The sequence below is a fragment of the Dendrobates tinctorius genome, unplaced genomic scaffold (genome assembly GCF_039654945.1).
Source record: "Dendrobates tinctorius isolate UK_male_01 unplaced genomic scaffold, ASM3965494v1 ptg000058l, whole genome shotgun sequence".
NCBI lineage: Eukaryota > Metazoa > Chordata > Amphibia > Anura > Dendrobatidae > Dendrobates > Dendrobates tinctorius.
In genome coordinates, this window is record NW_027361726.1 from 7230571 (window position 1) to 7257509 (window position 26939).

Here is a 26939-nt window from a genome sequence, read left to right on the forward strand (position 1 = left end):
TCCTCCATTTTCACCTCTCGCTTCCTAAAACTCAATGTAGACAAAACTGAACTCATTATCTTTCCTCTATCTTGCGTATCTTCCCTACCCAATCTATCTATTAGGGTAAGCGGCATCACGCTCTCTCCCGCACCTGAAATCAGCTGCCTCGGAGTAACTCTCGACTCTGCCGTGTCCTTCAAACCACACGTCCAAACTCTTGCCACCTCCAGTCGCCTCCAACTCAAAATTATTTCCATAATCCGTCCCTTCCTCAGCCCTCAATCTACTAAAACTCTTGTACATGTCCTCATTATCTCCCGCCTTGACTACTGCAGCACTCTCCTCTGTGGCCTCCCTGCTAACTCTCTTGCACAACTCCAGTCTGTCCTCAACACTGCTGCCTGACTAATCCACCTCTCTCCTGGCTACTCCCCTGTCTCTCCACTCTGTAAATCCCTCCACTGGCTCCCAATTCACCAACGAAAGCAGTTAAAACTACTAACACTAACCTACAAAGCCATCCACAACCTATCCCCTCCCTATATCTCTGAACTAATCTCCCAACATCTTCCCTCACATAATCTTCGATCCTCCCAAGACCTCCTACTCTCCTCCACACTTATTCGTTCCTCACACAACCGCCTCCAAGATTTCTCCCGAATATCCCCTATCCTCTGGAATTCCATGCCTCAACATGTCCGATTATCCACCACCCTCGGATCCTTCAAACGGAACCTAAAACCCCATCTTTTCAGGAAAGCTTACAGCCTGCAATAACCATTCTGCCGCCTCACCACCGCCAGAGTCGCCACATCAAATCCATCAGAGCTGCTGCACCCCCGACCTTCTGTCTCTTCCCCACTATCCCATAGAATGTAAGTCCGCAAGGAAGGGGTCCTCTTCCCTCTGCACCAGTCTGTCATAGTAAATTTGTTTTCTGTTAACAATATCTATAACTTTGTATGTAACCCCCTCTTCTCATGTACAGCACCATGGAATTAATGGCGCTATATAAATAAATAATAATAAATGATAATGGTGGCCATACTGTTTGCCATTCAACTTATTCAGAATTTTCTGGTGATTTTTGCTCTTTTTCAGGTAAACCTTCGTCGAGTTGCATTCGCCTTAGTAACCCAGAAGACATGAGAAGCTTTGCCAAGAATACATTTGACAGCTCCACTGGCTCTGCTCGGGTTTCGTCATCTAGGCTGAGATTATTACAGATAAATATTACCATATAATAACTGTATGGGTTTCCCTCAGTGACTCATAATTTACTTCTTGCTAATCCGTGGACCTCTTGAGAATGCTTTACGCAGAGGGCATTGTGCATGACGCAGACTTGTTTCTCAGGGGCAAGATTTCTAAAGATTACAAAATGACCAAGGTTAGTTCAGTGCTCAATCCGGGTTTTGTTTCCAATAAACGAGTCCCTGTGTCTGCAGTTACTTGAAAGCGGTGTGTAATCTCAGACTGTGTAAACTGTGCGGCATTGTGTCCTCCGGGGTTCAGCCTTATAAATCCTGAAAAGCGTGTTTGTGTACATTAAGACGGGATTGGTGTAAGCCATGGCCCTTTAGGTAATCAGATGCTGGCTTTGCGGTCCATGAACGTCTATTGCTAAGTGCACTTCAACTCAAGGCCACTAGGGGGCAGACTACTATCTCATAGGGGACAGCCTGCATGCAAAAATTGTGTAAAAAAAAAAAGTGCTTGCAGCATAGACAGAACTAGACATTGATTTATACTGAAGCTTCCATTTGCAGACAGGATTAAGGGATTTATTTAAGAAGCAGTTCCCTCCTAAAATCCTTAAATCATTCACTTCTGCCAAGTTAAGTCTCTTATTGGAGAAGCTTGGTGACGAAGGTGCGTTCTAGCTATCTTGCATGTTGTCACCCAGCTTTCCCATAAGGCTTCATTCCCAGTATAATGTGATATTAACCCGCAGATTAACCTCATATCTTCTGGTTAATAGCGTTATCGGACATGACAGGTTCCCTTTATGGATGGGGCGTGCTACTCATGGGTCAGTGCTTTGTCCTTGACCCCAGACTAAAATTTGCCAGCTAGCCCATGTAGTATGCCACTCTTCCACTATATAGAATGTCTCAGTTCATATAATATATTAGAATGGAATTTAAGTTGACTTCACTTTAAATTAATGCAATATCATGCTGTATTACTTTATTCGCTATATATTCTATGGTTCCTCCTAATAGGAACCCTAGATCTGAAAGTCTGCCTTATGCCTATAAAGACAACCCTGAGTTAGGGACTTGCATTAGAATGTGTTTGTTTCCTAGTGTTCAAGTTATTCATACTCTACAGTGGGTATGGAAAGTATTCAGACTCTTTTAAATTTTTTACTCTTTGTTTCATTGCAGCCATTTGGTAAATACAAAAAAGTTCTTTTTTTTTTCTCATTAATGTACACTCTGCACCCCATCTTTATTGAAAAAAAAAAAACAGAAATGTAGAAATTTTTGCGAAATTATTAAAAAAGAAAAACTCAAATATCACATGGTCATAAGTATTCAGACCCTTTGCTCAGACACTCATGATTAAGTCACCAGCCTTCTGAAGAAGGCTCTAGAGTGTAGGAGTCGAAACGCATTGTCCTGCAATTTTTTGTTACCTCAATAAAGCAGATATTTATATATAACATCTATGAGAACCTCTATACGGGAGCGCTGGCTATGTGCTGGAAGTTTCCTTGCTATCTACTTCTTTCCTCTATGTACATGCCTCTCCTGCAGTACATGATTACTCTCAGCCCTCTATAAACAGCACCCTCCTGCAATACATCACTAAATCACTGCCACTAAAACACCTGTACACCATGCAGCTCCAAACAATTACTAGCCTAGTAACCCTTTAGGGGTGCCTGACTCTCAAGGACATTAGCAGTGCTGTACCTGGCATTAAATCACTGGCCGCTGCATCACTATCTGTAAGGCCAATTTCACACTAATGTTCGGCAGAGCTGCGGAGGGCTGCGTAGTTCCTCCATTAAGCTCCGTCCACTGCCGCACCTCTTCCTTCAGCTCCGCCTACATCGGCATGCGTCCTGCATACCCTACCTTTAACATTGGATATGCAGGAGATGCGAATGTATGTGGATGCCTGCGCATGCGTCGTTTTGACGCTGCGCCTACCCCAAGAAAGTGCAACATGTTGCGTTCCATGCAGCTTGGCACTGCATCAAAATGACGCATGCGCAGGCATCCGCATACATTTGCATGACCTGCGTACCCATTGTCAAAGATAAAGTACGCAGGACGCATGCCGACGAAGGCGGAGCTGAAGGAAGAGGTGCGGGGCTTAACGGAGGAACTACGCAGCCCCCCCGTAGCTCTGCCGAATGCTATTGTGAAACTAGACTAAGATACGCCACTCCTGTTACAGATTGTGATGCGACCATAAGTCATTGAAAGGTAAATACTGGTGAAGCACCGGGGACAGGGGGGGGCTGGACAGCCCCATTCAATTACCAGGGGCTATCCCATCTGCCCGTTTGCCCTCCGACCCAGCCCCTGCTGATACACCTGACTGTAATCCTACAAAACCGTTGACTTTGTGCAAGTGTACTTAAAATTGATGCTACTTTGAAGGCAAAGTGTGGTCACACTACATAATGAAATATTGATTATATTTAGATCTCTCTTTTGTTCGTTCACTTTTATTTTGTTAATTAATAAAAATAAAATAGTAACACTAATAGAGATGGGGGGGACCCCTGGATGTTTGGGTCCGGTGAGTTCGGCAGAACAGTTAAAAAAAATTAGGTTTCATGTACCAGAACAGTACCCAGACCCAAACCCAGATCCCAATCATTTGATTGGAGGGCCTGAACATCCAGTGTTTGCCATGCTTTCATGTGCATGACAGCACAGCAAACATTGCTTCTCATCTGCAGTAAAATCATTGCCATCTGTCAGACAGCTGCAGTTACCATGCTGCCAAATAACAGCGTGAGCGCGCAGCTTTGATCGGAGGTATAAAGTTCACCTTCGGTCACCGGTGTCGACTTATGGGACTACTGCTCCCATCAGCTGCCTCCTGCTGCCGCAAATAACAGTGAGCGGTATTGAGTATAACTGTATTTTTTTATTTTTACATACAAAATGGAAGTGTTTTGTTTTTATTTAAAATAAAAGACTTTATATTTGCTGTGTTTTTATTTACAATATAACTATGATTAGTAATGGATAGGTGTTTTATAGACGTCTCTTTATTACACATCCGTGGGCTTGATGTCATCGGACAATACTAAGGTGACATCAACCCCACAAATATTACTGCACTTGCCACCGTTACAGGGCAAGTGGGAAGAGCAGGGCAAAGCACCAGAATTGGGGCATCTAATAGATGTGCCTATTCTGAGCAGCTGTGGGCTGCTATTTTTAGGCTGGAGGGGTCAGAATCAATATCCATGGCTCCTTACCAGCCTGAGAATACCAGCCCCCAGTTTTAGCAACACTGGTTATATTGTAAACGACCCCATGCCGTTTTTTTAAATGATTTATTTAAATAATAAAAAAAAACAGCGTGACCCCTTTATTCTTGATAACCATCCTTGCTGAAGCCGACAGCTGAGGGTTGCAGCCCCCAGCTGTGAGTTTTCCCTGGTTCGTTATCAAAAATTCAGGGGAATCCACACCATATTTTAAAATTAGAATACCGTTACACGTAGCGACGCACCAACGATTCCGACAATGATATGATCTGGCTAAGATCATTTGTGCATCACTAGTAAGCAGTCATACAGGCTGATCTTCATAACGACGCATCAGCAATCAGCGATGTCACTAACGACCATGGCGATCGTTGGTACCGTGTCACACACTGTCTATAATAGCAATTCAGACTTCGAATAGGCGTCATTCAGCGCTATCTATATGAGTTCGGAGTCGCCAACGAGGTCGTTCGTCGGTGATAAGGGGCGTCAAACACAGCGATGCATGCTGTTCAGCGTGACGCCAGCGATCAAAAAATGATCCTGAACGTTCGCGCACGATCAGCGACATCGCAGCATGGAGCCGGTCGTTTCCGCGTGTCACACTTAGCGAGATCGCTAGCGATGTCGCTGTTGCGTCACAAAATCGTTGTCGCTTCAGCGATATCACTAGCGATCTCGACATGTGTAACAGGGGCTTTATTTAATTACAGCGAAGGCGTTGGCTGATGAATACTGCCATCAGCCGCTCCTGCTCTCACTGTTATTAGCGGCAGCAGATGTCAGCTGATGGGAGCAGTAGTCCCATAAGCTGACACCAATGGCCGGAAGAAAACTTATACCTCCAATGACAGCTGCGGGTTTACGTTGTCATTTGACAGTGTGGGAACTGTGGCAGTCTGACCGGCGGTAATGATTTTATTGCAGATCAGAAGCATTATTTGTCGTGCTGTCATGACAGCATGACAAACACCCGGTGTTTGGGAAGCTGAACCCGTACAGTAACAAGGACTTCCATGTTCAGTGTCCGTGCCCGAACAGTAGGTGTTCCGTATGAACGCCAAACTTTACTGGTCAGGTTCGCCCACCTCTAAACACTAACATTTCTGTCTTTGAAAGTATTCTTTCTTTGCAGCTTTTTTTTCTATACTTGCCTATAGGTTTTGCAACAGTCCTGTATGACGCTGTCAGTTTAGGTCATTAAATTCTCCATATAATGAACTAAGTTCAAGGTTGTTAGAATTTAGATGATCTACGTATGCATTGTTGTTAAGAAGGATGTAGAGTTATTTAGACTGGAAGTTACCTACATGATGGATTGTGGAACGGTTAAAAATCAAGAACTTTTTTACCTTTAATACTTTGTACCAGGAAATAAGTCATTTTGCTTTTTTCCAAGTCATTTAGATACCAGGCTGGACAGTAAGCTATATCTTTGCTGCACTAGACTCAGGACAAACGGTACAAGTTTAGCTGTAGCTTTTGGGAGTCACAGCCAAATCGCATGGACTCTGCATCAGTTGCACGGATTTCCTAAAGATGCACCACTGACTACACATCTGTACAGGTATATAACACATATGTATGATACATACAGTGGGGGAAATACGTATTTGATCCCTTGCTGATTTTGTAAGCTTGCCCACTGACAAAGACATGAACAGTTTATAATTTTAACGGTAGGTTAATTTTAACATTGAGAGATAGAATATCAAAAATAAAATCCAGAAAATCACATTGCATAAATTATATAAATATATTTGTATTTTCCAATGAGAAATAAGTATTTGATCCCCTACCAACCATTAAGAGTTCTGGCTCCTACAGACCAGTTTTATCCTCCTAATCAGCTCGTTACCTGCATTAAAGACAGCTGTCTTACATAGTTACCTCTATAAAAGACTCCTGTCCACAGACTCAACTAATCAGTCAAACTCTAACCTCTACAACATGGGCAAGTGCTTTCTAAGGAAGTCGTGGACAAGATCATAGACCTGCACAAAGCTGGAATGGGCTACAAAACCATAAGGAAAGTGCTGGGTGAGAAGGAAACAACTGTTGGTGCAATAGTAAGAAAATGGACAAAATACAAAATGAACGTCAATCGACACCGATCTGGGGCACCATGCAAAATCTCATCTCATGGGGTATCCTTGATCATGAGGAAGGTGAGAGATCAGCCTTAAACTACACCGGGGGAACTTATGAATGATCGCAAGGCAGCTGGGACCACAGTCACCAAGAAAACCATTGGTAACACATTACGCCATAAAGGTTTAAAACCCTGCAGTGCCTGCAAAGTCCCCCTCCTCAAGAAAGCACAAGTGCAGGCCCGTTTGAAGTTTGCTAATGAACACCTAGCTGATTCTGTGACTGATTGGGAGAAGGTTCTTTGGTCAGATGAGACTAAAATTGAGGTCTTTGGCATTAACTCAACTTGCTGTGTTCGAAGGAAGAGAAATGCTACCTATGACACAAAGAACACCTTACCGACTGTCAAGCATGGAGGTGGAAACATTATGTTTTGGGGGTATTTCTCTGCTAAGGGCACAGGACTACTTCACCGCATCAATGGGAGAATGGATGGAGCCATGTACCATAAAATCCCAATTGACAACCTCCTTCCCTCTGCCAGGACATTAAAAACGGTTTGTGACTGGGTCTTCCAGCAAGACAATGACCCAAAACATACAGCCAAGCCAACAAAGAAGTGGCTCTAAAAGAAGCACATTAAGGTCGTGGAGTGGCCTAGCTAGTCTCCACACCGTAATCCCATAGAAAACTTATGGAGAGAATTAAAACTCCAAGTTGCCAAACGACAGCCTCAAAATCTTAATGATTTAGAGATCAGCTACAAAAAATGCCTGACTGCTGTGCTTGCCAACAAGGGTTTTGCCACCAATTATTAAGTCTTGTTTGCCAGAGGGATCAAATACTTATTTCTCACTGCAAAATGCAAATACATTTACATAATTTATACAATGTGATTTTCTGGATTTTATTTTTGATAATTCTATCTCTCAATGTTAGCATTAACCTACCCTTAAACTGATAGATGGTTCATGTTTTTGTCAGCGGGCAAACTTACAAAATCGGCAAGGGATCAAATACTTATTTCCCCCACTGTATAAGTCCAGATGTGTAAAGTCTGGTAACCCTGACTGTACACATTAATTCATATATTTGAAGTCGTCTTTCTAGCAAATTCCTAATTGCTGGAAAGCAGAAGACTGTTCCAGATGTGAAGCAGAACTTTGTTTTTCTAGCTGATTACAAAGGGAACCTTGCATGGAGTCACCTCACAGTAATGTGCTGCATGCTTGGAAACTGACTGCTCAGACCACAGGGTAAGTAAGGTTCATGCAATTTGTCACCAGGTGACATCTACACTCATTCTGATACAGATACGGATATACATATTCCTCCTGATAGATAGTGCTCTGGGGCTTAGTTATTTATATTCATTACATACCAAAATTTACTGTCCTTTCCATATGGCAACTTCCCCCATTGCCCCCCCACCCCTGACATCTCATATTCAACACAACCATTTCCTCCTCTTTCAAGTGATGTATGATACAGATAAGCGTGGAAAATGTAAATGAAACCCATATGGGTGACGCAGGCGAGCTGGAAGAATTACCCATTAAAATGAACCACAGATGATGTCATTCATAATGTTTAATTAAGAGCGTTGAGCAAGCATTGATCATGAACAGCTATAAAATAATAAGTCACTTTATAACAGAAATATAGGGGGAGAGTTAGTAAGAAAATGTGCTAATTCAGGGACAATTTGCACCATAAAAGAGCACCTCCTCCACTATGTTTTTGACACTTTCTGCACTTTACTTGACAAGTAGGAGTGGCTTACTGAAAGGGCATGGCTTTGCAAAAAAAAAAAAACGGATGTGGGCTAAACGAGAAAATGCATTTATATGAGCAACTTGAAATTTGGCGCATTTTTATACAAAATCTCTGAGTTTACACGGTCCTAATGTAAAACAGGATGTCACGATCCATTTTTGGATTTGTTGCAGCTCTGGTTCCACTCACATTAAAACTTTTTTCCTTTCAGGCCAGCAGAGGTTAAATGCAGTTTTTCCCCGCTGGCGATCTGGTGTTACTGCAGTGCTGCTGGGTCAGCTGCTGTTGCTGGTGACCACTCCCACATTCTTTAAAAGGTCACCTGATGCATCAGCTGACTTGGTAATACAGGTCCTTTCTGGTGACCAGCCTAGCAGAAGCAGCTCTCTGGTGCCTGCCACATTTTGGTGTTAAGAGTCCTGTTGCTGTTGATATCTGCAGTGTGGAGCTTTGCAGCCGTGCATATAATCTAAGCGTGGTGTTTTTTCTCCTAGTCCCTTTTGGTGTTTGTCACTTTCCCCTGTGTGTATTAATTGCAGTGGCAAAGGCTAGTGCTCCTTGCCGGCCAGTGCATTAGCCAGGGCAGAGACAGGTGACACTAGGGATTAGGTGTTAGGAACGGCGGAACGCACTAAATAAAATAAATAATAAAGTGCGTTCGCCGTTCGGGGTCCACCGTGCAGAAGGTGTTATAACTGCTGCTGAGTAATGGCAGACGTGCTATATGGCGATATAATGCGCACGGGGTTAAACATCACCCAGGTGCGCAGAGCAATCACTGTTTATCCACAGAGATGCCAGTAGGAGTAAACACAAAAAGGCTGAGCCTGTTAGTGTCACAGGTCTCAGATATATGCAAACCACGGTATCAGGTCACAGGTGCAGGACCAAAGGCAGAAGGAACTGCGTCCATCTAGACCTACCGTGTGTGCGGTGTCGCAACTGCGGGCGCCAAAGGGAGCTGCAACTGCAGCGTGGTGTAGGACACTGCCGCGAGACGATAGTGCCGTGTGGAGTAGCACGATCGGACGCTAGTGTAGAGGCGCGGTGTGCACAGTGGCCTAAGGCTTGCCACTGACTGGCGCTGACTGCTGAACTAATTCCCTATCCACATGCATAATATCAGAGGGAAGGGGTTTCAAATGAGTCAGTCACCAGAATCATACATCCATCACCATTCACACATCTAGCAAGTAATGTCTATACTAGCGCATGGCCTTTTATAGCCGTGCACTGCCGGGACCTTCCAGATCTCTGAGATGGACCAATATGATCAGTACCTGAGCATGTGACTCCTGAGCTCCAATGGGAGATCGTCTCATGAGCATGCTCAGTGGATCGGCAGCGGGACTTAGCCTCAGGAATGACTTGCTGCAAAGCAGTATGTGAGGCTCTGGACTCCTGCTGTATAGCTACAGGAATCCGACACCTAACATTAGGTTCCTGACGTTGGCAGGGCGAAGGACCTGCATAGGGTGTTAGGTGAGAACAGGGACAGGCTCAGGGTGGAGCTCAGGAGGTGTCCGTCCCTGATTCCCTATAGTCAGGGTCTCCTCTCCCCTATTCCTTTGGCGTTGTGTTGTTGTGCCGTTTGGTGACTGACTAACCATTGGGTCATGTCATACTGGTCAGTCACTCCGTGACACAGGATAAGTTAACCTGGCCCACTGTTTCAATTTTGCATCAGTTGAGGTAACCCTAAGGTTGAGTGGAGATTTCCATGGTGGTATTCATAGCCAGCAACACATGTAACCACATTTACTGATTTTCCTTTTGCTTGAATAATTTAGACCAACAACACTTGGGCTAGACACAGACATTTAGGTCCTCCTGTGCGTTAAAATGTGTGTGTCACCCACCACCATGCAACCTGAATATGTTAACTTTTCAAATTTAATAATTGTTTCAACAAAACAGATTAATAACTATATCATCCTTGGTAGGCTAGTGTAGCCAAGAGGTTTATGGTATCATTTTTTGTGATCTGTGGCACTGAAGCGGTTAATGGTAACATCCCTGGTGGTCTAGGACATTGGAGGGGTTAGTAGTAACATAGTAACATAACATAGTAACATAGTTTTGAAGGCTGAAGGAAGACCTTATGTCCATCTAGTTCAGCCTATTTTTATTGCAGCTGTTCTGCATTGTTGATTCTGGAGAAGGCAAAAAACCCACAGAGTAGAAGCCAATTTTCTCCATAGGGAAAAAAATTCCTTCCCCTAAGCTGGGTCAACCATCTACATATAATATTCTGTTATTCGTAACCTTATATACTGTTACTCACAAGAAAAGCATCCATTCCTTTCTTAAATTCATTCAGTGAGTTGGCCATCACCACTTCCTCAGGAAGAGAATTCCAGAGCCTCACTGCTCTTACCGTGAAGAACCCTCTTCTATGCTGGTGCAGAAATTGGCTTTCCTCCAAATGAAGAGAATGCCCCCTTGTTCTTGTCACAGTCCTTGGTACAAACAGTTCATTGGAGAGATCTCTGTATTACCCTCTGATATACTAGCACATATATATTAAGTCTCCCCTAAGTCTTCTCTTTTCTAGAGTAAATAGACCTAATTTTGATAACCTTTCTGGGTATTGTAGTGAACCAACTCCATTTATCATTTTAGTAGCCCGCCTTTGAACCCTTTCAAGTTCAGTAATGTCTTTCTTGAGCACCGGCGTCCAAAATTGCACACGATACTCCAAGTGTGGTCTGACGAGTGATTTGTACAGAGGGAGAATTATGTTTTCATCTCGTGTCCCCAGACCTCTTCTAATGCATCCCATGACTAGAGTTGAGCGATACCGTCCGATACTTCAAAGTATCGGATCGGAATGGATCGGCCGATCTTAAAAAAAAAAAAGTATCGGTATCGCCGATTCCGATACCGGAAGTCCCATTCAAGTCTATGGGACTTCCGGTATCGGAATAAGAAAAACCCTGTTTTTCCCTTGTACAGCCTCTCTGGGGTCTGTACGGGCCTTTCGGGGGGCTGTGCAGGCTCCGGTGGTCTGTGCCGGCCTGCCGGGGGGCTGTGCCGGCCTGCCGGGGGGGCTGTGCAGGCTCCGGTGGGCTGTGCCGGCCTGCCGGGGGGCTGTGCAGGCTCCGGTGGGCTGTGCCGGCCTGCCGGGGGGCTGTGCCGGCCTGCCGGTGGTCTGTGCAGGCTCCGGGGGGCTGTGCCGGCCTGCCGGGGGGCTGTGCCGGCCTGCCGGGGGGCTGTGCAGGCTTCGGGGGTCTGTGCAGGCATCGTCCGATGGGACTACAAGTCCCATCGGGTGATGCCTGCTACCATGACAGTGATTGACACATTAGCCAATGATGGGACAGTAGTAGTCCCATCATCCGGCTAATGTGTTGAATGTAAAAAAAAAAAAAAAAAAAATTACATGCTACATTCATACTACATATATACTACATGCAACATATATACTACATGCATGCAACATGCATACTACATATATACTACATGCATGCAACATGCATACTACATATATACTACATGCTACATACATACTACATATATGCTACATATATACTACATGCATGCTACATACATACTGCATGCTACATACATACTACATATATACTACATGCATGCTACATACATACTACATACATACTACATACATACTACATACATACTACATGCTACATACATACTACATATATACTACATGCATGCTACATATATACTACATGCATGCTACATACATACTACATATATACTACATGCTACATACATACGACATGCTACATACATACCACATACATACTACATATATACTACATGCATGCTACATACATACTGCATGCTACATGCATGCTACATACATACTACATACATACTACATGCTACATACATACCACATATATACTACATACATACTACATACAATACATTCATACAATACATACATAGACATACAGTACATATAACATAGAGTAACATACTTACCAATACTTGTCACATTGTTCCCCGAAGCCATTGTCTTTTAAAGGAATAAATATTAACATAACAAACCACAAAAATACTCACCCACGATCCGAAGCAGTCCACGAGTGTGTCCCACGACGATCTTGGGTAGAGAACTGCGGCATCAGCTGATGCCGCCGTTCTCTACGGGCTGCAGGAATCCAATGACGGAAGGTAGGTATCCTTCCGCACTGTATTCCTCCGCCACTTAAAAAAAAAAAAAGTCCCTAGTCTCACTTTATGCCATTGCTGCGTGGGAAATTCCCACACAGCAATGGCATAAAGTGAGACTAGGGACTTTTTTTTTTTAAGTGGCGGAGGAATACAGTGCGGAAGGATACCTACCTTCCGTCATTGGATTCCTGCAGCCCGTAGAGAACGGCGGCATCAGCTGATGCTGCAGTTCTCTACCCAAGATCGTCGTGGGACACACTCGTGGACTGCTTCGGATCGTGGGTGAGTATTTTTGTGGTTTGTTATGTTAATATTTATTCCTTTAAAAGACAATGGCTTCGGGGAACAATGTGACAAGTATTGGTAAGTATGTTACTCTATGTTATATGTACTGTATGTCTATGTATGTATTGTATGAATGTATTGTATGTAGTATGTATGTAGTATATACTGTATGTGGTATGTATGTAGTATGTATGTAGCATGCATGTAGCATGCAGTATGTATGTAGCATGCATGTAGTATATATGTAGTATGTATGTGGTATGTATGTAGCATGTAGCATGTATGTAGCATGCATGTAGTATGTATGTAGCATGCATGTAGTATGTATGTAGCATGTAGTATGTATGTAGTATGTATGTAGTATGTATGTGGTATGTATGTAGCATGTAGTATGTATGTAGTATGTATGTAGCATGCATGTAGTATGCATGTAGCATGCATGTAGTATGTATGTAGTATGTATGTAGCATGTAGTATGTATGTAGCATGCATGTAGTATGTATGTAGCATGCATGTAGTATGTAGTATGTATGTGGTATGTATGTAGCATGTAGTATGTATGTAGCATGCATGTAGTATATGTGTTATGTATGTAGCATGCATGTAGTATGTATGTAGTATATATGTGGTATGTATGTAGTATGTATGTAGCATGCAGTATGTATGTAGCATGCATGTAGTATGTATGTAGCATGCATGTAGTATGTATGTAGCATGCATGTAGTATGTATGTAGCATGCATGTAGTATGTATGTAGCATGCATGTAGTATGTATGTAGCATGCATGTAGTATGTATGTAGCATGCATGTAGTATGTATGTAGCATGTAGTATGTATGTAGCATGCATGTAGTATGTATGTAGCATGTAGTATGTATGTAGCATGCATGTAGTATGTATGTAGCATGCATGTAGTATATATGTAGTATGTAGTATGTATGTAGTATGTATGTAGCATGCATGTAGTATATGGGTTATGTATGTAGCATGCATGTAGTATGTATGTAGTATGCATGTAGTATGCATGTAGTATATATGTGGTATGTATGTAGTATGTATGTAGCATGCAGTATGTATGTAGCATGCATGTAGTATGTATGTATGTAGCATGTAGTATGTATGTAGCATGCATGTAGTATGTATGTAGTATGTATGTAGTATATATGTAGCATGTAGTATGTATGTAGTATGTATGTATGTAGCATGTAGTATGTATGTAGCATGCATGTAGTATATATGTTATGTATGTAGCATGTATGTAGTATGTATGTAGCATGCATGTAGTATATATGTAGTATGTATGTATGTAGCATGTAGTATGTATGTAGCATGCATGTAGTATGTATGTAGTATGTATGTAGTATTTTTTTTTTTTTTTTTTTTTTTTTAACATTTAACACATTAGCCGGATGATGGGACTACTACTGTCCCATCATTGGCTAATGTGTCAATCACTGTCATGGTAGCAGGCATCGCCAGATGGGACTTATAGTCCCATCGGACGATGCTTGCACAGACCCCCGGACATCAGCACAGCCCCCCGGCAGGCCGGCACAGCCCCCCGGCAGGCCGGTACAGACCCCCACAGGGTGCACAGACCACCGGCAGGCTGGCACAGCCCCCCGGCAGGCCGGTACAGACCCCGGGCAGTCCACACAGCCCCCCGGCAGGCCGGCACAGCCCCCCGGCAGGCCGGCAGAGACCCCCGGAAGGCCTGAAATGACGGCGCATCATGATGCGCACACACCGCGCATCATGATGACGTCAGGCTGTCAATCAACTTTGAACTTCCGATTCCGATGCCGACTTCCGATATTGAAAAAATATCGGAAGTCGGTATCGGAATTCCGATACAGCAAGTATCGGCCGATACCCGATACTTGCGGTATCGGAATGCTCAACACTACCCATGACCCTATTTGCTTTGGTGGCAGCTGTCTGACACTGGGCACTCCAATTTAGCTTCTTATTGACTAAGATGCCTGTCTTTTTCCATGTCTGATTTCCCCAGCAGTTTCCCATTTAGTAAGTAATTTTAGCATCTGTTTCTCCTTCCCATGTGCATAACCTTACACTTATCTGTGTTAAACTTCATTTGCCATTTTTCAGCCCAATTCTCCAATTTACTCAAATCTGTCTGTAGTTGCAAACTGTCCTCCTTTGTGTTAACTACCTTACATTGTTTTGTATCATCTGCAAATACTGATATTTTACTGTGTTAGCCATCCACTAGATCATTAATAAATATATTAAATAGTAGGGGGCCCAATACAGAACCCTGTGGTACTCCACTAGTAACCCTAGCCCAATCTGAGTATGCACCATTAATAACCACTTTTTGTTTTCTATCACTAAGCCAGCTACCTACCCATCTACACACATTTTCCCCTAGCCCAAGCTTTCTCATCTTACATCTATGGTTGTCCAGAGCAGTAGTTAATAGGTTTAGGGGAAAATCCTTCGTGGTCTAAATATCTGTCTAAGTATCTTCCCCAATGATCTAGGACACTGAAAGAGGTTACTGATGATGTCCCTGGTGGCTTACTTGATTGAAGTGGATAATTCTAAGTTCCTTAGAGACCTACGAGAATTGGGTAGTGAGTAAATAGTAACATACCTGGTGGTCTGTGGCAAAAAAGGGGCTTATGAAAACATCCCTGGCTGACTGGGACATTATAGGGTTAAAAAATACAGCAAAAAAGGCAGAGATGCTTACCTGCCCAGGCCTCCAAACAAATGCACTATCAGGATGCAGTGGACCCATATAGTTAAGATGGCGGCAACACAGGTGCAAGAATACTGATGAGACAACTGCTCACAAACCACCAATCCTGGAGGGGTTGGTTGCTTGGTATATTAATGCACAATGAAGACTTGTATGTGGCGCTGTTCACACTATGGCAATGTACAGCATCCAGGTTAACAGCCTATTAGTTATGCCCTTCTATTAGATCAGGCTGTGTAGTGAACACTTTTGACCTGGCTTCTGAGTTTGGGCTCCCTCTGGTGGATGCTGCTGGTAATGGAGCTGGTCTGGCTGACAGAAGTCAATCACCTGAGGAGGATGATTGGAGGTCAGGTGTTACAGACTGGAGAGATTTAAGTAAGCAACCTTCCCTCAGTTGTGGCCGGTGATTTGGTTTTCTTCCTGAGCATTTTGGAAGTCTTCTTGCCTTATGCTTTGTCCTGCATCTTTCAGATAAGTTATTTGTCTGCTTGAATCTTTTTGCATTTGATCCATTTTTTGCTTTCCTCTGATTTCTGCTTTGCTCATGTGAGTTCAGCCTTGTTCCCTGCTGGGACCTGTGCTGGACTCTGTTCCATATGCCACATCTCATATCAGTCTTTTCAGTATTTCTAATCCCCTGTTATTTCAGTATCTTTTGTTTTGTGTCCAGTTCACACCAGAGTTCTGATTTAGTGGGGGAGAGGTCGTGTGGCCTCAGTATTTTTGCATATCAGACGTGTTGGATTTTTTCTTAGGGTTTTTTACGTGATTGCAGACAGTATCCTTTCCTGTCCTGTTCTATCTAGACAGTTTGGGCCCCATCATTTGCTTACTCTATTCTCTGTCTGTGTTTTGTGCCTCATCTTGTCTCACCGGCAATATATGTTCAGGGGCTATCTATTCCTTTGGGGTTCTACTCCGGGGCAGTTTAGCTTTCCCTTTTCTCTCTTTAGGCTTAGTTAATTCTTTGGCTGTGCTGAGGCGTCTAGGGCATAGTAGGTACGTCCTATGGCTAATTCTAGTTGTGTTGTCAGTTTAGGGGTCTGCAATCTGCTAAGTTACCAACCTCTCTGGTTATCTGGTTGCCTAGTCTATTCCCCTGCTAGGGTGAGGAATATGCGGTCCAGACTTACGGCTACTCAGACTTGACAGTGTGGATGTAATATGCTGCAGGTGCTGAGGATGTCACCATGGATACGAGACAGACCAAGATTTAAAGGTTTATTTACAGGGACTTTACTCTGTCACATTTAACCCCCCACTGCTCCTCCCTGCGTGGAGAGTAAACAGTAAAACAGCAAAATAGACTAAAGAAAGCTATTAAACAGTTAGGCAGCATTGAAACGGTTAAACTGGGATTCTTATAACTTATCAGTCCAGGGAAAGCTTGATTGAAGGGTTTCTTTCTCCCACGTTGGCACCGACAACAGCGACGCTTACAGTCTCTGTAGACTCTCCTCTCGATGAAGCTGGAACCTCAGGAGTTAAAGCAAGGAGCAGAGAGGCTGCGATCCTGAGCCTCCCCTACTCTGAGTCTCTGTAAGATGCACCGTCTGTCTCTCCACAGGAATGAATCTGCGCACACTAGGAGTCTCTTTACCACACTCAGGGGCCTTGGCTTGTCACTGCGGTCCCCAGGACAGCGCTCTCGTGTCACTGTCTCTGCACTGTCAGGGGAAAGTCTCCTCTAGTCATGGAGGATACCGGGACCACGTGCTCACATGTGGCGCTCTCAATGCCTCGCCTTTTAGTCTCAGTCCCTTGACTCAGGGTTCTCCGTCTCTGGGAGCATGGTGCTGCAGCCTGCTCTCCGTCTAGCATGCTCTGCTCTGTCTCTGGTGTGCTCTGCTCTGTCTCTGGCACGCTCTGCTTGTGCGCCCTTTCCCTGCACATCTTCCTGTCAAAAACCTCCTCTCTTGTCACAGCCCCCCACGGTCACATGGTTCAATCGGTCCGGGCCCGAATATCTTCCCCCCGGCAACCCTGCTGTCTGGCTAGGTGGTTCTGGATGCGAAGCAGGAAAGGTAACCCCTTTTTGTGTCAGTTACTAGGGTAAAACACAGCAAAAACAGTAGAATGAATGCCACAAATGCCATAATGTTTAGCCCATAGATAGATGAGGCATCTGATGGAGGTACCACACTGTTCAATATGTGGCCTGTATTTTTGTTTTTTTAACAGCAAAATAGTGTATAGAAATAGGGTAAGACACAGCAAAAACAGATGAATGGAGCTCTCCAATGCCACAATTTTTAGCCCACAGATAGATGAGGCTTCTGACGGAGATAGCCCACTTTCAAATATCTGCCATGCATTTTTATTTTTTTGGCCAGCAAAATTGTGTCAATAAGTAGGCTATGACGCAACAAAAAAAGGCGCAATGATATGTGATCAGTGTGGCGGACAAAATCCAGTGTAAAATATCTGCCCTGTAGCTAAATTTTTTCTGGCAGCAAAATGGTGTCAAAAATTGTACAAGACACTCCAAAAAAATTCTACAGTACCAAAAAAAATGGCATTTTGTGCGCATTCAGATGTGATGGCTGGGACGGGCAAACCCGTTTAAAACTGCTGGATTTTCACGCTGTCCTATGAGAAGGATCTGGCTGTAGTCTGCAGTGTCAACAAGCAAATGGAGAAAAAAAGGGCTTCTGGATTGCTTTGGAATAAAATAATCAGGAATAAGATCCAAGAAAAATTATTCCTAGCCACTGATACCTGGGTGTTATGAATGAGTCACCGTAGGAGGCAAAAGCAGAAATACAAGCTAAGTCCAGAAAACCAGAGAAGTTGGCAACTATCAGATTGCAGACCCCTGAACCTATCAACACAACTAGCTGTAGCCGTGGGGGGTTCCTACGATGCCCTAGACCCCTCGATCACAGCTGGAGAATTAAATAAGCCTAAAGAAAGAAAGGGGAAATCTAAACTGCCCCAGAGCAGACCCCAAAGCAATAGGCAGCCCCCAACATATAATGACGGTGAAGCAAGATGAAAACACTAACACAGACAGAAAGATAGACTGAGCAAAGACGGGGGCCCAAAACTACCTAGATAGGAAAGGACAGGAAGGCTGCTGTCTGCAATCTGCCAAAACCCTATCAAAGACATAAGCCAACAAGCTGATATGAAAAAGGCCCTGAAGCAGCTTGGCTTCAAAAACTAAATCAGCACTCAGGTATTTTCAAAAGACAGAGCTAAAGGAATTCAGCACACCCCAGCAGGGAATGGCAGAAATCCAGAAAAACAAAGCAAAACAAAGTCAAAGCACCAAAGCAAAAGGCCGAGCAGCAAACTTAGCTTTAGAGGAGCAGGAATTCAGACTGGTCTCCAAGGATCCCACAGAGAAATCACCCGCAGGGCAGAAGGGCGTCGGCAGCCTTATACCCAGTCAGTAACTCCACTCAGCCAGTCATCATCATCAGCCTCAGGTGTTTGATAATCAGGCTCACTACCTTTCTTTACCAGAAGAGGGAGTTCCTCGGGCCTCAGTAATGAAGGGGAAAATGAACTCACAACACCTGGGGCTAGGTATATATGGTCAATATATGTAGTAGGTAGCAGCAGACAGTAATGGAATGGACCCTCTTGATGTATGCAATGATATCTATATACAGACATACAGTGCCTGCATGCCTTGCACTGATATGTATATAGCCACATAGACTCCCCTGCTTACCTAGCACTGCAATCTATATACCCCGTTTTAAGTCCTTAGAAGGACTGTTGGTTTAGCTGGATTTGTGGATTCTATGATGGTATACCCACACTAACTTATAATCCCCCAAATCTGACCCTCGGCAACAGTTCTCCCTATACTGTCTGATTCTGGAGGTCACTGTGATGAGCAGGGCGGCGTCAGGTCTCTTATAGACATGATGACACTGTGCTGCCAGCCAATCACTGTAATACCACAACAAAGATGACTGCGGCATTACAGTGCATGGCAGACAATCCCTGCATGTTGATTGGCTCTCTAAAGAGCTCCAAACATGCAGGGCGGGGACCCGAGCTCCCGCCGAATAATACCGGAAATGCTCAACGCTCGCCGAGTACCGCGAGTACAGCAATGCTCGGGCGAGTATCAAGCATTACCGAGTATGCTCTCTCATCACTAATAATATTAGCAAATACCTCCAATTAGAAATGTAGTATACTTTTTCAGATTCGCTATGTCGCTTTTCTCATGTGGCCCATACTGGCAACATTTTTGGGCCCCCTTGAGACTCTGTCCATGCTCCACCCCAGCTCTGCATTCACTGCATTAACAGTTCCCATCAAACACCATATCACATACATAGCCATCAGCTTTTCTTTTGGCCAAAATACTTTTTAATCTGCCAACATGACAAATTAAACTTTTTTGGCTGGACAATACTCTACTCTAACCTATTAAATATTTCTTAAAATATAAAATTCTTATTTTAGGTATATTATTATTAGTAGTAGTAATATTAGTATTAGTATTGTTATAATTTTCTTTAAGGGAATGTGTCACATACATTTTTTAAAATGACCAATAATTGCATATACAAGGGACAAATATACCATGACCAGACCACATTACCACCACATAGTGACTGAATAATACCACATCCAAGGAACAAATACTGCCACACCGTTACGATATCACATATTACCACTACATTGTGATGGAAAATTAAAATTCCGATCATTAATAAAAAAACAATACTAATATTACCATAAATTCCATTATACCTAGGAGCTCTGTACATAGTATACAGTCCATAGTGTAAGTGTACACCTGTGACATTATAGACAGAAGCTCTGTCAGCGTACAGGTCATACAGTGAACTTCAGTGACATTATACACAGAAGCTTTGTATACAGCCTATAGTGTACAGGTAATACAGTGATCACCGATGACATTATACACAGGAGCTCTGTCTATAGTGTCAGTGTATAGGTAATACAGTGATCACCAGTGACATTGTACACAGGAACTCTGTCTATAGTGTCAGTGTATAGGTAATAGAGTGATAACCAATGATATTATACACAGAAGCTCTGTATATAGTGTCAGTGTACAGATAATACAGTGATCACCGATGACATTATGCACAGGAGTTCTGTCTATAGTGTCAGTGTACAGGTAATACAGGGATCATCAGTGACATTGTACACAGGAACTCTGTATATAGTGAAAAGTGTTCAGGTAATACAGTGATGACCAGTGACATACACAGGAGATTTGTATATAGTGTCAGTGAACAGGTAATATGAGTACAGTGATCACCAGTGACATTATACACAGGATCTCTGTATATAGTGTCTGTGTACAGCAAATACAGTGATCACCTGTGACATTAAACACAGAAGCTCTGTATATAGTGTCAGCGTACAGGTCATACAGTGAACTTCAGTGACATTATACACAGAAGCTCTGTAGTCTATAGTGTACAGGTAATACAGTAATCACCAATGACATTATACACAGGAGCTCTGTCTATAGTGTCAGTGTACAACACTCAGCCCTTCACCATGTGGTGGATTTTAATTGCAGCAAGGTCCTACCTACCCATAAAATCAGACTTGGAACAGAGGTTTTCACATCTACCCAGGAATTCAGACTTCTGTCTTAGAGAGTTATTCACATTAGATACGTTAGAACCCGTCAGTTTTGACACCACCTTGCAGTTGGTTGATGGGGATGCATGAACTGGCCAAATTATGTGCTAAGCGTCTCAATTTTTCCTAGTATCCAGAAGCCATATTGTTATTCATATTTCATATATTTCAAATTGACGTGCTTTAGCACTACAGTGTGCAACTTTTTTGTTTATTGTTTATGGAGGTAGCTGTTCCTAGTTGATTCCTGTTCACATTAGCGTGGAAGTGCCAGTTAGTCTTTTTGTCAATGCATGAGAGGGGTGACCGTGTCAATAGCTGACATTATTACTGACAGTACCATTTTTCCGGAGACCCAATCGCTCAAGTGGAGGCTTTTGCATGCCTGATCCAGACTTTTACGGATGAGGTTATGGAGTTGCGGTCTCAGGTGGTGCAGCAGCTTCAGTTTGTATCTGGGTTCTTGGTCTCGGCTCATGCCCAGGCTCAACTTTAACCTAAAACTTCTCTCACCAACAGGTTCTATGGAGGGACAGATACATTTATTATTTTTAAGGAAGCCTGTAAATTGTATTTCAGGCTCTGCTCTCATTTCTCAGGGAGTGAGGAACGAGTGGAGATTGCAGTCTCCCTTCTTAAGGGTGATTCCTAGTTCTGGGCCTTCTCCCTGCCGACCGACTCCCCACCTTTGCTGTTGGTCAGCGAGTTTTTTTTTGTTTTGGCGCTGGTGTATGGGGATCCTGATGTTGTCTCCCTGGCTGAGTCCAAACTCTGTAAGATCAAGCAGGGGGCCGGCCGGCTGAGGAGTGCTGTTCGTGAGTTTCGGAGATGGGCCACTGGCACTCAGTGGAATGACCCTGCTCTTAGGAGTCATGTTTGTCTGGGTCTGTCTGCTACGCTTCAGGATTCTCTGGTGCAATATGCTACTCCTAGTTCCTTTGAAGCTGCCATGGCCTTTGCTATCAGGGTAGATAGATGCCTCAGGGAGAGACATACACTGACTCTGCCCCCTCTTGTTCTTCCTAGGGAGAAGGACACATAGGTGCTGACAGACAAACCCATGTAGTTGGGGGAGGAGTCTCCTCTCATACTAGGTTGCCTGTGGTTTATCATGGGAAGGGGGCATGTTTTTATTGTGGTCTTAATAATCATTATATTAAAGTCTGTCCATCTCACGCCAAAATTGGTACTCCATCACAAAAGCCGCTTGCCCCTGGTCATTTGGAGGGAGACGACCAGAGTGTGTACACTTACTCCACTTTTTCATCTCAGTTTACCATTTCGGCTGAAATAGTGGTTGGTGGGAAAACTGAGACTATTGCGGGTCTTGTGGATAGTGGAGCTGGAGTCACTTTGGTGGATTTTTGCTTTGCTCAGACCCAAAGACTGATCAGTAGGGCGCTGGCAAGACCCAATTCTATTTGTGTGATTGATTCTGTTTCTCTCAGCCAGAAGAGTTTGACCCAAGTTGTACATAATGTGAACTTGTGTATAGGATCTTTTCATGAAGAGTTCCCGTCATGCTAGATCTTGAAGGCTATTCCTACTCCCTTCATCTTAGACCTTCCCTGGCTAAAAAAACACAATCAGGTCATTGATTGGCAGACCAGAGAAGTAGTAAGTTGGGGAAAGTTTTGTAAAAACTTTTGCCTGGGAGCTATGATCGCTGCTGTCCTTCTTAAATCTACCCTTTCTTCTCCAGTGGAGGTAGCTAAGGTGCTATCAAGGAATAGGGGCAAGACTCTACCTACACTCAGGTAAACTATGAGTCTTGGTGTTCTTGTAGAGGTGTGGAGGGCCGGACTAGGGGGGTGATCCCTCGTTATACCGCGCAGAGACGTACAGAGACAATTGGAGGCAACATTCGGGTACAACGGGTCGAGGTTTATTCGCTTGCCGTCCGCCTGACGGCCTCTGAAGTACACCGCACTTCACTTCAATTCACTTCACTTTCCTGGGCCTCCGTTTCTAGGCCCACTTTACACACCGTACCTTAGCACCCGGGACTTACATGCACGTACCGTCCCTACTTCACTTGATGATGCTGCTGACAGGTCCGTCACTGTGGCCGCCTTAGGCCCGTACACTAACAGTAATTTTACTGGTCAGACGTCTTCTTCCACACGGTATGTTTCGCCTCTGTCTTGTCCTTTTGGCGGTACTTTCCTGGTAGGACCACCCCCCTGACGTTCTCTCTCCTCAGTCCCCCTGGTCTGGATTCACCTCACAGCGCACAGACTGTAGCAGTCCTCCTATCACTGGAGCTCCCCCTGGGGACTGGAACCCTCCCTCAGTATTTATAGCTAACCCGGTTCCTTGAAACTGTCACTCCGCCCCCCATGACCAACGGTTTCTAAAGCCCTAAGCTGATGTCAAGTCCTTTGCTCACACTCCTCCCTGCCATCTAATGGTCAACCCAAGGTACTGTACGTCCACTACACTTTTCTAGCTGTTTTCCCACTGTAATACCTGACACCTACCCTCACTGTGCAAACCTTTCCTTCTTCACTTTGACTAGTCCGTCCGTCTGTCAGGTCACCTTCCCTACACTCCCCCTTCCTTTGTCCATTGTCGTCCTCGACAATTGTCATCCCTGCCTTCGTCGTTCTGAAGCTACACCTACATTCTGTTGTCGGACCAGCTGTTGAGCCAAACCCACTATCTGCGGGGGCCGAACCATACTGGGAGCTCTATGCTCTGAGCAGCCTACTGCTACTCACCAGCGCGCACGCCACATGACAACGTCTTTCAAATTGGGCTAGGTACACCCATATTCTCTCTATGGCGTGTACCTTCCCCTACTCTCCCCTACTGTCACCTTCCACTATTCGGTACGCCATGATCGAGGTCTCTTACCTTCCAGATCATTACCAGCGCCCGCCTTTCTCCTTCAGGGGTGTCCGTGGTGTTGGGGACCTGACCTAGGACGGCTGTCTTCCTCACGTCTTCTAACTCATTTTCCTTTCTTTCAATAACATGTCATGGTCGGCGTCCCGGTCTCCCAGACCTCCTCAACTCTTAGATCCCTACCGGACCTCACACTTTCCTTTGGTCCCGCAGACCTTCCCTTACCCGGACCTGTTGCATTTTACCTTGGCATATTATACATTAAACAACTTTATAATAGCACAAGTACCCATTTTTATATATTTTTTTTCATTTTCTTTTGCTTCTAAAACCAACATATAACAGAAAAAAAAAACATTGCATGTCTTCTTTCTCCCTCCTTCCTTGGACCTGAACACTCCTCTCTTCTAAGTATCCCTGCTCTGTCAGTCTAACAAGTAAACATGGACTATCCTGTAAGAGGAACATAGAAAAACAGAAATCAAAATCACAGATAAACATTTTTTTTTTTTTAAATCTGACCGCGAACTGTCCTTTTGATCTGCATAACGGTGCAACAAACTCCTGACAGTTCAATCCTCCTTTCGGTGGTCAGTAGTAAGGGACCCCACAACTGTGGAGCTCCCAGGATGCAAGAAGTGTCCCTTTCTGCAAGTTAGTATAAACGAGCCGTCCCGGGGGTCGTGCAGCCGCCATGCCAGCCTCTCCCCTCTCATGGAGCAGGTTCCAGACTTCTTGCACCCTGGCCCTCTTCTTCTCTATAACTCCTGCGACCCAAACAGAGGGTCCGGCACAAGCCCTGGAGTCCAGTGGGCGGGACTTAACCGAGGAAGGGCGTGGATCAGAGGCGGCCGATGATTTCTGCGGCTCAGCAGCCGCTGGGGCCAGGTGGCAAATGGGGACAACCGGGTCCTCGTAGGCTGGAATCACAGGGCCCACTAAGTCGGCTGCAGTCAACTCCAGCAGCGGCATAACCGTGGCCTCAGGACAGGCCGCATCCACTACTTCCAATGAAGCCGGAGTAATGGCAGGTCCCAACGACGCAGCCGCTATCAGCAGGGGGAACGCAGCAGCGTCTTCTTTGGATGACTTCCACACTGGCGGCTCCAGGCGGGGTACCTCAGGGACTTGAGCAGGGGCCTCGCTCAACTCTGCATACACCACCGGGCCCGATGTACCAAGGCCTTCCGGTGCGCAGGGGGCAGCGTGCTGCGGTGGAATGATGAGGGCTGCTGGCAGAGGCACTGGTGGTGCCGGGGGTACTCTCACCTTCCTTGGCGCTGCGGCCTCCATCACATCAATACGCGGCTTCACCCGCAGCCTCCGTCCCTCGCTCCACTGTCCCGCGGGTCTTTCCCCCAAACTCGGGGGCTCCGCTGAGAAGTCCTCTGCTGGTATTGGTGGCGGCCGTTCTCGCTGACTCCGCTCAGGCTCCGCTCCCCAGCTCAGCATCCCGCTGCTCTCCCGTGGCTCTGAGGGCGACTTCTGGCACAGCTCCATCCCCTGTCGCCACTGCCACTCTAGGCGGCCGATGCCCCGACACCTGCAGAGTCTCATACCGTCCGTTGGGCAGCACTCGAGTGGCATCAGACAGCCGCAGCCAAGTTTTTCTTCTGTGCCACTCCCTCTGTGAAGTGAGGTGTCGGCAGGCCCCTCCACCCTCCTGTCAGGGTCCAATATATGGAAGCGTCGATCTCCAGGCACATACTGCTTCCTTTTAGGGTACGTTGGAGGGGGTCCCAGTCCATTCTGAACAACTGCAAACACCCGGACCTCTCCCCTGCGCTGTAGTAATGCCGGCATCTTGCGCAGCTCCTGATACCGCCCCGGATCTTCGGTCAGCACTATGGAGTCACCACAGCGCTCCCAATTTGTAATCCACAGGTAAGCCAATTGTAATCCACAAGTATTTATAATCCAAGCAGCACAGTCCAAGTCCTTTTCCATTCTTTAAGGCAGGCCTGCCGCAGAAGATGATGTATTAGCGGCGGCGATCCTGCCGACTACGCCAAATGTAGAGGTGTGGAGGTCCGGACTAGGGGGGTGATCCCTCGTTATACCGCGCAGAGACGTACAGAGACAATTGGAGGCAACATTCGGGTACAACAGGTCCAGGTTTATTCGCTTGCCGTCCACCTGACGGCCTCTGAAGTACACCGCACTTCACTTCAATTCACTTCACTTTCCTGGGCCTCCGTTTGTAGGCCCACTTTACACACTGTACCTTAGCACCAGGGACGTACATGCACGTACCGTCCCTACTTCACTTGATGACGCTGCTGACAGGTCCGTCACTGTGGCCGCCTTAGGCCCGTACACCAACAGTAATTTTACTGGTCAGACGTCTTCTTCCACACGGTATGTTTCGCCTCTGTCTCGTCCTTTTTGCGGTACCTTCCTGTCAGGACCACCCCCCTGACGTTCTCTCTTCTCAGTCCCCCTGGTCTGAATTCACCTCATAGCGCACAGACTGTAGCAGTCCTCCTGTCACTGGAGCTCCCCCTGGGGACTGGAACCTTCTGGAACCCTCCCTCAGTATTTATAGCTAACCCGGTTCCTTGAAACTGTCACTCCGCCCCCCATGACCAACGGTTTCTAAAGCCCTAAGCTGATGTCAAGTCCTTTGCTCACGCTCCTCCCTGCCATCTAATGGTCAACCCAAGGTACTGCACGTCCACTACACTTTTCTAGCTGTTTTCCCACTGTAATACCTGACACCTACCCTCAATGTGCAAACCTTTCCTTTTTCACTCTGACTAGTCCGTCCGTCCGTCAGGTCACCTTCCCTACATTCTCCCAGAAAGAGTGGTCAGGGGAGAGTAGTGGTTCCCTCTGAGTATCCTTAGGGTATGAGTTTGGTGACAGATACCTCTGTTGTCTGTCCCTCAAGGAGAGTACCATCTTGTGGCAAACGTACTCGTGGTAATAAACGTTGAGGTCCGGACCTGTGTGTGAATGAGTACATGTGGGTGTCCACTAAAAACATCAGGTGAAAGTATGCTTCTGGGAGTTAGAGTTCTAGGGTGATCAGGCCATA

At 45.1% G+C, this 26939-nt stretch overlaps 1 long non-coding RNA gene across 1 annotated transcript in view; it reads left to right on the top strand.

Annotated features, from left to right (window-relative positions):
- The window catches only part of LOC141092212 (uncharacterized), a 155059-nt gene that overhangs the window by 44054 nt on the left and 84066 nt on the right, over positions 1-26939 (top strand). Inside the window, exon 2 of the long non-coding RNA XR_012232706.1 lies at positions 1084-1372. This is a non-coding gene — a long non-coding RNA (uncharacterized lncRNA). The remainder of the gene's footprint in view (positions 1-1083; positions 1373-26939) is intronic.